Here is a 13,525-nt window from a genome sequence, read left to right on the forward strand (position 1 = left end):
ACTTAATAAAAGACTATAGGGAATGAGGACCGACGGGGTTCAGAGACGCTCTATATTGCATAATATCTTCTTTTTTTTTATTAATTTATATTTTGTTGATTGTATTTTATGCAGTTATATGATTTGTCCTATATCACATTGTGATCTCATTGGATAAATAAAGAATATTCTATTCTATTCTGTTCTATTCTATTCTATTCTATTCTATTCTTCTATTCTATTCTATTCTATTCTATTCTATTCTATTCTATTCTATTCTATTCTATTCTATTCTATTCTATTCTATTCTATTCTATTCTATTCTATTCTATTCTATTCTATTCTATTCTATTCTATTCTATTCTATTCTATTCTATTCTATTCTATTCTATTCTATTCTATTCTATTCTATTCTATTCTATTCTATTCTATTCTATTCTATTCTATTCTATTCTATTCTATTCTATTCTATTCTATTCTATTCTATTCTATTCTATTCTATTCTATTCTATTCTATTCTATTCTATTCTATTCTATTCTATTCTATTTTATTTTATTTTATCCTGTTCTATTCTATTCTATTCTATTCTATTCTATTCTATTTTATTTTATTTTATCCTGTTGTATTCTATTCTATTGTATTCTATTCTATTCTATTCTATTTTATTCTATTCTATTCTATTCTATTTTATTCTATTCTATTTTATTTTATTTTATTCTGTTCTATTCTATTCTATTGTATTCTATTCTATTCTATTCTATTCTATTCTATTCTATTCTATTCTATTCTATTCTATTCTATTCTATTCTATTCTATTTTATTCTATTCTATTCTATTCTATTCTATTCTATTCTATTCTATTCTATTCTATTCTATTCTATTCTAATCTACTCTATTCTCTTCTATTTTATTATATTCTACTCTATTCTATTCCATTCTCTTCTATTCTATTCTATTATATTCTATTCTATTCTATTCTATTTTATTCTATTCTATTTTATTTTATTTTATTCTGTTCTATTCTATTCTATTGTATTATATTCTATTCTATTCTATTCTATTCTATTCTATTCTATTCTATTCTATTCTATTCTATTCTATTTTATTCTATTCTATTCTATTCTATTCTATTCTATTCTATTCTATTCTATTCTATTCTATTCTATTCTATTCTATTCTATTCTATTCTATTCTATTATATTCCATTATATTCTATTCTATTCTATTCTATTCTAATCTATTCTATTCTATTCTATTTTATTATATTCTACTCTATTCTATTCTATTCCATTCTATTCTATTCTATTCTATTCTATTCTATTCTATTCTATTCTATTCTATTCTATTCTATTCTATTCTATTCTATTCTATTCTATTCTATTCTATTCTATTCTATTCTATTCTATTCTATTCTATTCTATTCTATTCTGTTCTATTCTATTCTATTCTATTCTATTCTATTCTATTCTATTCTATTCTACTCTATTCTATTCTATTCTATTCTACTCTATTCTATTCTATTCTATTCTATTCTATTCTATTCTATTCTATTCTATTCTATTCTATTCTATTCTATTCTCTTCTATTCTATTCTATTCTATTCTATTCTATTCTATTCTATTCTATTCTATTCTATTCTATTTTATTCTATTCTATTCTATTCTATTCTATTCTATTCTATTCTATTCTATTCTATTCTATTTTATTTTATTTTATTCTATTCTATTCTATTCTATTCTATTCTATTATATTCTATTCTATTCTATTCTATTCTATTCTATTCTATTCTATTCTATTCTATTCTATTCTATTCTATTCTATTCTATTCTATTCTATTCTATTCTATTCTATTCTATTCTATTATATTCTATTCTATTCATAAATGTTTATATAAACATACTCTTGTCTCTAAAATTTTAGAAAACCAACTAAACCTACTGGAAGAACATATTTCTGTAACTTTCGTCTGGGTAAAGGGACACTTTGGTATTTCCTATAAAATCTAAGCGGATGTTTTTGCTGGAGAGGCGATTTTAAAAGGATCGGAAATAATATGGCTAGATACAAGCGATCTAACAGACATTCACAAAAAAAATCTAAAACAAAAATGGGATATTGAGTCATACGCTCACTCCAATCGAAGCAATAATCTCTACACCAAAATTAATCCTATTTTACCTACTGATCTTTTGCCCTCAGAAGTTACCTTAATAGATCGGCTGCTCCATGCCAAAACACAGTAACTGACATAAAATTCGAAACTGCGTTTTTTGCATGTATGTACAATGTACATACTGTATTATTCCGCACTTTTAGAGCCGACATATGCAGTATTATCTTGACTGGTTTTGAAGATATGGCTTACTCAAAACACAGTATCTACACTGCTAGTTCCATTTTCCCATGTCAAAACACAGTAAGTGGTTTATTTCGTTTCAAAACACAGTAAATACCAGTTGCTGTGTTTTGGCATCTGCAGTGTTAATCATTAGGTTTATGCAAATACACAGTATCTACAACAGTAGCAGCTGCGCAGTGAGGTCACACGATGATAGTGTCAACAATGTGAGGGTACGAGTTTCATTTCAGTATCTCGTAGCTTGCAACTAGAGACGTTTGGTGTGTTTTTGAAAGTTTATTGTTTATATTGCGCTATTTAGTATGACATCCCGTGGAAAAGCATTAGTGGCCATGTGTATAGACAAAACGTAAGTATATTTTCTTGCATTGACTAAATTAAGAAGAAGTGTTCTTAGTAATAACCTCGTTTATTTCTGTGACAATTTGTTGGCTGTGGCTATCACTCCGTCATGTAGGTAGTTCCTTACACTTGCTAATTCAAAACTAAACATTTTTTACAGTAAGCCACAGTGGGAGTCTGTAGTAAAGCGATAAAATTTGAAGTGTCTTTGGTAGTAATAGGGTTGTAGTTTTTACACAATTTTTTTTCTAGCGCTGAATATAGTGGGCAATGATGATGAGATGACTGAAGATTCCGTTAGCGTAACCAATTTTAGTGACGATAGTATTATTGATCCTGATTTTACAATAAGTGATGTTCATCATAATAAACAAAGTATCACTAGCTCGAACAGTTCAGGCAATTCTAATTTTGAAGAAGGAGTTGCTACAACAGAAGAAAATCCACTGGATAATATTACAGGGGCTTCAGCAGCTGCTACCACTATTGTTATTGTGGACAGTTTTCCTACTCCGATTAAAAGACGACTTAAGCAAGAGGTGAAATACAAGCGTTTATCTAATCAAGAAAAAGTTGTACGTGATAAAAAAAAAGCACATCCTATGAAACCACCGTGTTCGAAAATGTGTAAAAAAGCATGTAGTTCCGCGTTTACTAACGAAGAACGCTTTAGAATATGGGACGGATATTGGTCCCTACAGTATTTTTTGCGACGTAAATGGTTGGCAAAATGTGTTCAGATAGTACCTGTAAAAAGAAGAACTGCAGCAGCAATCAATAACATTATTGTAAAAGGCGAAAGCCGTAAGTTTTTTTTACCCAAAGTCAATAAGATTATCTCTGTTTACCGTAAGTTTTTGTTAAATACATTGGGCTATTCTACTGACTCAGTGATTACGGAGTTGTGTGCCAGCATGGAAAAGACCCTCTGTTATCTGCTGTAAAGGAAAATAGAGGCACTACTGGTAATTACGCAAGAAAGCGTGAACGAGCTATCATTGTAGATCATATAAATAAATACAAGCCTTGCGTCAGTCACTACCGACGACACAATGCACCAAACATTAAGTATTTACCTAGAGAACTAACAATAAAATCTATGTTTGAAGATTTTAAGCGTGAACATCCTGAATACTGTAAATTTGAACTGTACAGACAAACGTTAAAATCAATGCATATTTCCTTGTTTATGCCAAAGTCAGATGTCTGTGTAGACTGTGAAATATACAAAATGTCAAAAACAGAAGATGATAGTCAGCCAGTTTTTGCAGATGAAGACGAATGGAATCTTCACAAAACTAAGGCTTTGAAAGCAACAGCAAAATACCATCAGGATAGTCTCAGTGTCGATAATCCAAACGTAAGAATATACTCAATCGCACACATCTTATGGAAAATATAATGTCACTCAAATTCAATAAAACTTACATGAATAGATTCGTTTCAATGTAACGGTCACTTATTATCATTGCGCCAACTCTGAATTTTCAGTAATAAGAGCAGAAATTGATATAAATTAATCTGAAATCAAATGGGTAGGTACATAAGTTAGAGAGAGAAAAAATATTTTAAGATATCCAAATTACCGGGACTTCATAAATCTTTTAAGATTATTAAGCCTCTTACCTTGTAAATCATAAATGACAACGTACTTCCAGTGACGCACCGTAAAACAAGGGTATTTAACGCACTAATGAGAATTTAACAGAATTTTATTTAACACTATTGAATTACGACTTAAATTGCATTCTACTGTGTTTTAACATTATCGATCAATTAAAAGAAAATTAGGCAAATCGTTTGCTTTAGAAAGAATCAAAAGTTTTTGTCACTAGTCAACTTTATCTGGTAATTATTGTAAACTAGTAATTATTATAAAAGGTCGTTACGTTCCGCTAAATGGTTAGTTTTTGTCGAACTGTTGTTCTACTATTAACTATTTTAATTAGTGAAAATGCAGTGTTATATTTGTGATGTTCGAGTTCGTGCTAGAGGTTTTCGTCGAGTTGAGAACTTAGATAATCTTTCACCAAGATTTCAGGAGATTGCATTGGGTCGCCGCATGAACAACAATCTACCGGAAGCCAATTTTGATATTGGGATTGTGATTCACATAAACTGCTACAGATACATCGTTGAAGAAATTGAACAAGGTAATGATGATAATGTGAATGCTTGTAGATTCAAGTGTGTATTACAAAGAAATAATTTATGTTTTGTATGTGATAGAGCTAGAAATCTTGAACGTTTGTCATTAGAAGCTAGAGTAGATATCTACATGAAACGAGAGATTTTTGTAGGAAAGGGTGCTTTATGTTGCAGTGATCACATAAATGATGACAGTATGTTAGATCATAATATAGTAGAGAATTTGCGTGGTAATATGCGTAATGTTAACTTAAGTCCGAAAGAAGTTTCAGAGTGGTTTCAAGCGTTACGTCTGACAGCAATTGAAAATACTACTAATCGTTTCGAGACAGACACGGGTATTCAAGAGGACGACTTCAAAGCATTGACAAACTTAAGCAAAAATAATTTTCAAGATCTTTATACTTATTGCGATGAGGTCGTAGTTTATGATAGAACTAGAGTTATTACTAAAAAGGATTTAATTACATTTCTTATGAAATTAAAATACAATTTAAGTGACGATTTATTAAAAATTTTGTGCTCATATTCTAGCAGATCCAACGTTAATCTGACAATAACTGAAGTACGTACAAGTCTTTGTCAACGATTTGTTAGAGAAAATCTGGGTTTAGAAGCAATTGGTCGCCAAGAATTTATTAGAACCCATGTTACAGATTTTGCTAACTCTTTGTACAATCCGAATCCTGACAATCCTCAAGCCATTATTTACATAGATGGAACATATCTCAAAATTCCCAAATCGTCTAATTTTCGAAGTCTTCGCCAAACTTACTGTCTACATAAGGGTTATCATTTAATCAAACCTGTTTTAATAGTCGGACCTGACGGATATATTTTGGACGTACAAGGCCCCTATTTTTCTGATTCAATAAATAACGATGCTGCAATTTTACAACATCACCTTGAAGATGAGGAACAAGACGAAGTAAATAACTTGCGTAACTGGCTGCAACCAAATGATATTGTAATTGTAGATAGAGGCTATCGTGATTCTATTCATTTATTAAATTATTTAAGCCTAGAATGTCATATGCCACCACTTCTACCAAGAGGACAAAGACAGTTGTCTACTGAAGATGCTAATAAAACCCAATTAATTACTAAAACAAGATGGATAGTTGAAGCTCGGAATGGACATTTAAAAAGTATTTTTAAATTGTTTTGTGGATTAATACCGGTCCATCATGTGCCTAATATTAGAATGTTTTTAAAAATTGGGTGCAGTTTAATTAATAAATATTTTCCACCTATTCAAATGCAAGGTGCAACTGCAGAATTGGCAGAAACAATGCAGGAATTGGCTGCATATGAAAATGTCGTAAAAGCTCGTGTTGAAGTTGACCGTTTGGACTTACAACGTATTCAAGACGATGCATGGGTGAATTTAGATGAACTTATTTTACCAGAATTTCCCATTTTGTCGTTACAACAGATTAGAGATTTGACTATTGGAATCTACCAAGTAAAACTTGCACCCAGTTATATTCAAGATAAATTACAGAGAGAAAACATTGAACATTTTACATTTCAAGCACTTTTAGAAGAACAGGGTCTTCTTAGAGCTCGTATTTACTCTAGATTTCGTCAGGCGACTAAACATCAATTATGGATATCTTTTCAACCACTCCATCTAGAAAATGACGGTGACAATATACCAATCGACGGCTACTACTGCACTTGCAAAACTGGTGCACGAACTGTTGGATGCTGTGCTCATGTTGCAAGTGTATTATGGTAACGTGTGATCCAAAATTACTGTCACCATAGGTGACTCTGAACGACAGAGATAGCTATACAGTGCATGTCTATTCTTAATTCAGATATATTTACCAGTTTACGTCAACTTTGCAGTGTACGTCAACTTCAAGAAAAGTTAGGTTATGTAGAGATGTTGGTTGTTTGATTTTATTTATTATTGTTACTTATAATTTTGTTAATTCTTTTTATTTTTGATGAAAGTTCTGTGTTAAAGGTTTTGACTGATTTTTTATGTTTTATACTGTTAATCAAAATTAATTGATAAACCAATGATATAAATTCAGATTAAAAGAGAACATACGTGATTTTTTGCACGGCTAGCTTTGATCCCAATAATTTTGGATCGCTCCTTATCTAGGGTATGCAAGGCATGACGCAAATGTAAGGTATCCATCAACACAGTTATTACATTCTGTCTTAGACGCTCCTAATAGAGACGTGCATTTGAATCAGTAATTGTTGACTTTTTGAATACCACAACTTGGTTTTTAATTTTTTTATATATATTTTTAATAATTAGTGACAACATGGATTAGGCCTAATGGGGAAACCATGCAAAAAAACGCGCCTTGCATTTTACCTCAATGGTGGTGGGGAAATGAATGCATTATTTAATCGAAATTAGTTACAGATTTTATGTATACTTACCATACATAAATAATAAAAAATTATTAGTATTGCACAACATTTACACAGACGAACCACTCACTAATTATTTAATCGAAATTAGTTACAGATTTTATGTATACTTACCATACATAAATAATAAAAAATTGATTAGTATTCCACAACATTTAAACAGGCGAACCACTCACCATTGATAATTTTTAACGAACGCCTATGCAATAATTAAATATTTGGTGAGAAGTAGGAAAGTATAAATAGTTTCACTAATCCGCTTTTAGGACCCCCTGGGTTTAAGCTGCTTTGAATAGCACCCTGAGTAATAGTAATTGTAACTGACATTTTTATGAACTCCCAAAATATGATTTTGATAAACTTTAATTGCAATTTGCGCCGTAATTAATCATATTTAAGAGTTGGCGCAATGATAAGATTTGACCGTTAATTTAAAACGAATCTATTCGTATAAATTTTATTGAATTTGAGTGACATTATATTTTCCATAAGATGTGTGCGATGTCCTTTGCAAAAAGTTATTTTACTTCCTAATATGCCAGCCGTAAAAGACAGCCACTTTTTAAGTCGTCTTGTAGCATTAAATTTGACATTTTGTCCTATAAAATCGAAGTCTTTATGCAATAGGTATTGTTCTATGTAGCACGAGGGTGTAGGGGGACGTGACGGTCACAATATTGTGGATGCTATTGTTAGAGTTATTGAGGAAGAACGAGATGTAAACGAATTTATTATTTGGACTGATAATTGTACAGGACAAAACCAAAATTGGATCCTATACACTTCCCTAATCTATTTAGTAAATCAAAAAACCGGACCAGAACAAATAACTACGTTATCTTACCAAGGGACCTACTCATATGAGTGCCGATGGACTGCATGGCAACATTAAACGAAAAATCGCAAAGATTCGTGATCTCTACGATTATAACGACTTAAAGGCTGCAGTAAGCTCCTCTACAAGAGGAGTTGTAGTTCTGGATGTAACTGTCTTTCATAAGTGGGAGAAAAAAAGAGACAAGTTCGAAAAAATGGAAAATGTGAAGACCCTTTAAATGGTTTTCTGCTAACTAATATAGTTGAAGTAAGGTTCAAGAAGGAGTCAAAATGCTTTGAATATAAAAATGATTTTGATCAACTACAATACAACTCAGTGGATTGTTTACAAAAGAAATTCAGTTATGCAAATATACCTGAAGTTTTATCGGAACGTGGTGTATCGACATCGAAAAAAGAAGATATAATAAAAGTTCTGGGACCTCTGATGCCTAAAAATAGATTATAATTTTGAAACAGCCTAATTTCAAAAGACACTGCTCCAGACTTAGTCGCAAACAGTGACACTGTACATGTCTATGAAAGTATATAGTAGTACTATGATAAACTTGTTTCCATTTTTGTTTATTTTTTAAAATAAACAAAAATGGAAAATTACTACTTGAATTATGTGTAGACAATAACCTGGTGATTATGAACACACACTTCTAACATAAAAGGATACACAAGCTCACAAGGGAAGTCAAATCAAGGGACGAACAATAAATTATAGACTATACTATAGTGCAAAAAACAGAGAAGAACTGGATAAGAGACGTAAGGGTGAAAAAGAGTTATGAAATTGGTAGTGACCACTATCTACTAGAAACCACATTCAAAAGCAAAAGAAAAAAAATAAAATGAAATGAGAAAATAAACAGAACACACAAAGAAATAATAAACATTTACAAACTAAGGGAAGATACAACGAAAATAAGATACACAGAAGGACTAGAGAAAGAGATGGACAATGAACATGAAATAACAGAAACAATAGAAGAAGAATGGAGAAAATTTAAAAATGCGATGATAAAAACAGCTAAATCAATATGTGGAACCAGGGCCGTCTTAAGCACACACGAAGCCGGGGTGCAATACTAAAATTTGCGCCCCCTTTGGTCAGAAGATTATATAGGTTATAGTTACGGTAAAATTAAAACTAATTAAACTATATTAAAAGAACGTGGTTGCAGTATTGAAACAAGATCAATTTTATAACACATATCAAAGTCAATTATTCTAGCTTTTAATTTGGCAAAAGTTTTTATTACTTCGGTGGTCATTCGGGGGCCATTGTTGAGTGCAGATAAGTTTTGATCAATTTAAGTTTAGAAAAAGACCTTTTATCGTCAGCTACTCTTACTGGAAGTGTTAAATATATCCTTAGACACCTAGAAAATTTGGGAAAACACAGAGTAAATTATTAGAATATATGTACATATTATAACTGATAATATCGAGTGGGGTTATGTCTTTATTTATAAAAAATATTGGTAATAAATTCTAATTCATTCTCATTTTATGCGCTAGTTTTTTTTCAATTTAAACATTGCGTTGTACCTATAAGCTTCCTTGGGAGTTCCTCCAACTCAATACATTTTCCAGGAAAGAAAAATTATAATTATGTTTGCTCAACATTTCAAATCGTTCACCTAATTTTGCAAGGACAATGTCCAATAAATAATAATAAGTTAACTTTAAAATTTTGTTCTGAGTATAAAAGAGGCTCGTCTGCAGCCTCGTAATTGAGATTGAGTATTTTTCGGGGACATGGACGAACAGTTTCAGAAAATTTAGTTTCGCAATCTAGTTCTTTAGCAATTGATACTGAGTCAATTGATATCTGCTCAAACGCAGTGTCAGTTTGGTTATTGACAGGGCTAGATTTACATATGGGCTGAATAGGCTATAGCCCAGGGCGGCAGAATTTAGGGGGCGGCAAATTTTGGTAAAAAAGGAAAAATGCGGAGGGGAGGGCGTCAAATTGTGGATAGACCAGGGACAGCAAATCTTCAAATCCTCCTCTGGTTATTGCCCAAATGCTTTATTGACTTGATCAAGAATCTTGACAGTTTCGGAAATAATAATATCGCTTGTTTTCAAAGTTTTGTTGATAATAATATTAAAGCTTTGCTAAAATATTGTACCATGTCACGACAGAGCCGATAAACTTAAAGTTCCTTAATTTTGTCATCAATCAGCTTGCGATGTTTCTTGTGTCATTGTCGTAGTTGTGGTTGTCAACAATTGAGGATAATACATCGTACATTTTCCCCATTAGTCCTGTCGCCAGGGGGGCATAACGGCCTCCTTTATTCAGATGGACTTACCCAAGTTTTTTTATGTAGGTATTTTGACCCGTAGAATGCGAATTTTTTGGGTAACAGTTGATCCGGATGTCGATTAGATTTTTATAAAAAAAGAACTTGAGGAATTACATAGCGATAAACAGCGATTTCTCGCAAATCAAAACATTTTTTTGAATTTATTGGATCATTCTAAGCAAAAAAGTTCATACACAAGTTTTTTCGTAGGATGCATAGTTTTCGAAATAAATGCGGTTGAACTTTCAAAAAATCGAAAAATTGCAATTTTTGAATCCGAATAATAACTTTTGATTAAAAAATAAAATAGCATTTCTGCTTACCGCATTTGAAAGCCCAAGTCAAATTTTATCGGTTTTGATTATTTGCATTGCTAAGAATTTATTTTTTTTATTGTTAAACAAAGCTATAAACACATAGTGTTTCCTGTGCCCAATACATGCGTTTTAACGCATTCTACGTAGAAATATGCTTTTTCTCATGAGCATCTTTCAGTACGTCACAGTTTTTCGATTTCATTCTAACGCATTAAATTGTATGTGACAGAAAACAACGCACGTCGGTGATTACATTTCATCGGTAACATTTATAACAGTTATTCTAGTTGTCAATAGATGGCGCTATAATCGAAAAAAAAATTATTTACGAATTATATAATATATCTACGAATATAATCTGTACAATTTATAAGACTATGCAAATCAAAGAAAATACCATTTTATAAATGCAATAAACACAATTGATTTGTTTTTATGTCAAATTGCAAATAAAATGGGACAACTGTCAGATTTAACCAAAATTTCATGTCACTAAAATGTATATTATAACGGACTTACCTTTTTTTCTATCATTTGTGACGACTGAAAAATGCTCATGAAAAGAAGCATAGCTTCGCTTGCACTTGTTACCTACTCTACATACTCGTTCGATTTTAAATGGGAGATCATTGTAAACATCATTCAAGCACTATTATATGTTTATAGCTTTGTTCAACAATAAAAAAATAAATTTTTAGCAATGCAAATAATCAAAACCGATATAATTTGACTTGAACTTTCAAATTATTTTTTAATCAAAAAGTTATTCGGGTTCAAAAGTTGCAATTCTTCGATTTTTTGAAAGTTCAACCGCGTTTATCGCGAAAACTATGCATCCTACGAAAAAACTTGTAAGAACATTTTTGCTTATAATGACCGAAGAAATACAAAAAGAATGTTTTGTTCTGCGAGAAATCGCTGTTATGTAATTCCTCAAGTTATTTGTTTATAACAATCTTATCGATATCCGGATCAACTGTTACCCAAAAAAATCGTGTTCTACGGGTCAAAATACATAAAAAACTTAGGTAAGTCCATCTGAATAAAGGAGGCCGTTGTACTACCCCTGGCGACAGGAATACATATTAAAACGAAGTATTTTTAATGAGTCAATAATTCTACTCTCTACATCAATAATTCTACTCTCACATCGCGTATTTGAAAGCGCTTTTAATATAAAAGTGGGTATATTATTCATTATGACATTCAACCGTAATGTTGATGAGGAAAAAAACATAAATTTCTTAAACAATTGAAAAAACAAATTGTTATTTCCAATGAGCATTTAACAGCATAATTTTAGCACTAAATTAAGGCTGTGAGCTGCATAAGGAACATAAGAGCACCAGGATTAATCTAAGGCTAAACATTTTTTTTGAATGTCCATATTTTTCCCTTTATATTAATCCCATTATCATACCCTTAGCGTCGTAAATCGTCTAAATCAATATTCATTAATTTCAAACATTCTAACAAATAATTTGCTAATCCTTGTTCGGTAGTATCAGTTACCGGTAAAAAACTGACTAACTTCGGCCATCATAAAAGATTCTACCGCCATGCCACCTTTAAGAAATAACGAATACATCTCTAATGCAGCGCTTTTACATACCTACATTACATAGCTACGCAAAATCGCAATAATTATACTTTTGTCAGCAGAATCGGAACTTTGCTCCGAATCTAAATGGGTTTCATATTTCATTTTCATATTGTAGGTGTAGTAAGCATTAATGCCTTTGTAAAAAATACCAAAAGTGCACTTGTATAATTTTGTTATTTATAGTTTTTTTAAGGACAAGAAGCGCAAGTTTGAGCCTAGCAAGAGTTTGGGTTGCGCCCCTTGGACTTGGCGCCCGGGTGCTTCGCACCCCTTGCACCCCCGGGTTAAGACGGCCCTGTGTGGAACTACAAGAAATAACAACAGAGGGAAACGAACGTCTTGGTAGAACGATGAAGTGAAAAGAGAAATAAAAGAAAAGAAGAAATTATGGAAAGAATACATACAAGACAAAACACAACAAAAATATGAAAATTATAAGAGACAAAGAACAAAGGTTAAAGAGATAGTTAAGAAAGAGAAAAAGGAAAGTTGGGAAAAATTCGGAGAAAAAATGGAAGAAAACAGCACAGAAAACGTAAAATTATTTTATAGAACACTGAAAAACCTAAGAAGCAACAAAGAAACGAAACTGAAACAAATAATGAACAAGGAAGGAACAATAATAAATGACGATAAAAAAATAATAGAAAGATGGAGGAACATTTCCAGCTGATACTGAATGGAAATCAAGCGAATACAATGGAGAAGGAAAGCCACATCAAGAGAGTATCCATGAGAAACACGGAAAATCCAGAAACTATAGAAAAAGAAGAACTAGAAGAAGCCATAAGAAAGATAAAGATTGGAAAAGCACCAGGAAGCGATGAAGTAGCACCAGAAATGATGAAATATATAGGAGTAAAAGCAAAAGAAATATTGTTATACATATATAACCTAATATGTAAGAGAAAAGTAATACCCAGAGAATGGACAAATGCAGTAATTATATCTATATACAAGAAATGAAACACAAGAGACTGTAAGAACTATAGAGGTATATCGCTACTACGTGTAGCAGCAAAAGTATACGAAACCCTAATATAAAGGAAAATCAGAAAAGAAATAGAACATAAAGTAGAGGACGTACAAAGTGGATTCAGGAAAGGACACAACACACAAGACCATATATTCACCATGCAACAAGTAATAGAAAAAGCATTAAAGAAAAATAGAGAAATATATCTGACCTTTATAGACATGGAAAAAGCCTTCGACTCAGTCAAAAAAAAAGATATA

Source organism: Diabrotica virgifera, chromosome 6, assembly GCF_917563875.1.
Source record: "Diabrotica virgifera virgifera chromosome 6, PGI_DIABVI_V3a".
NCBI classification, from domain to species: Eukaryota; Metazoa; Arthropoda; class Insecta; order Coleoptera; family Chrysomelidae; genus Diabrotica; species Diabrotica virgifera.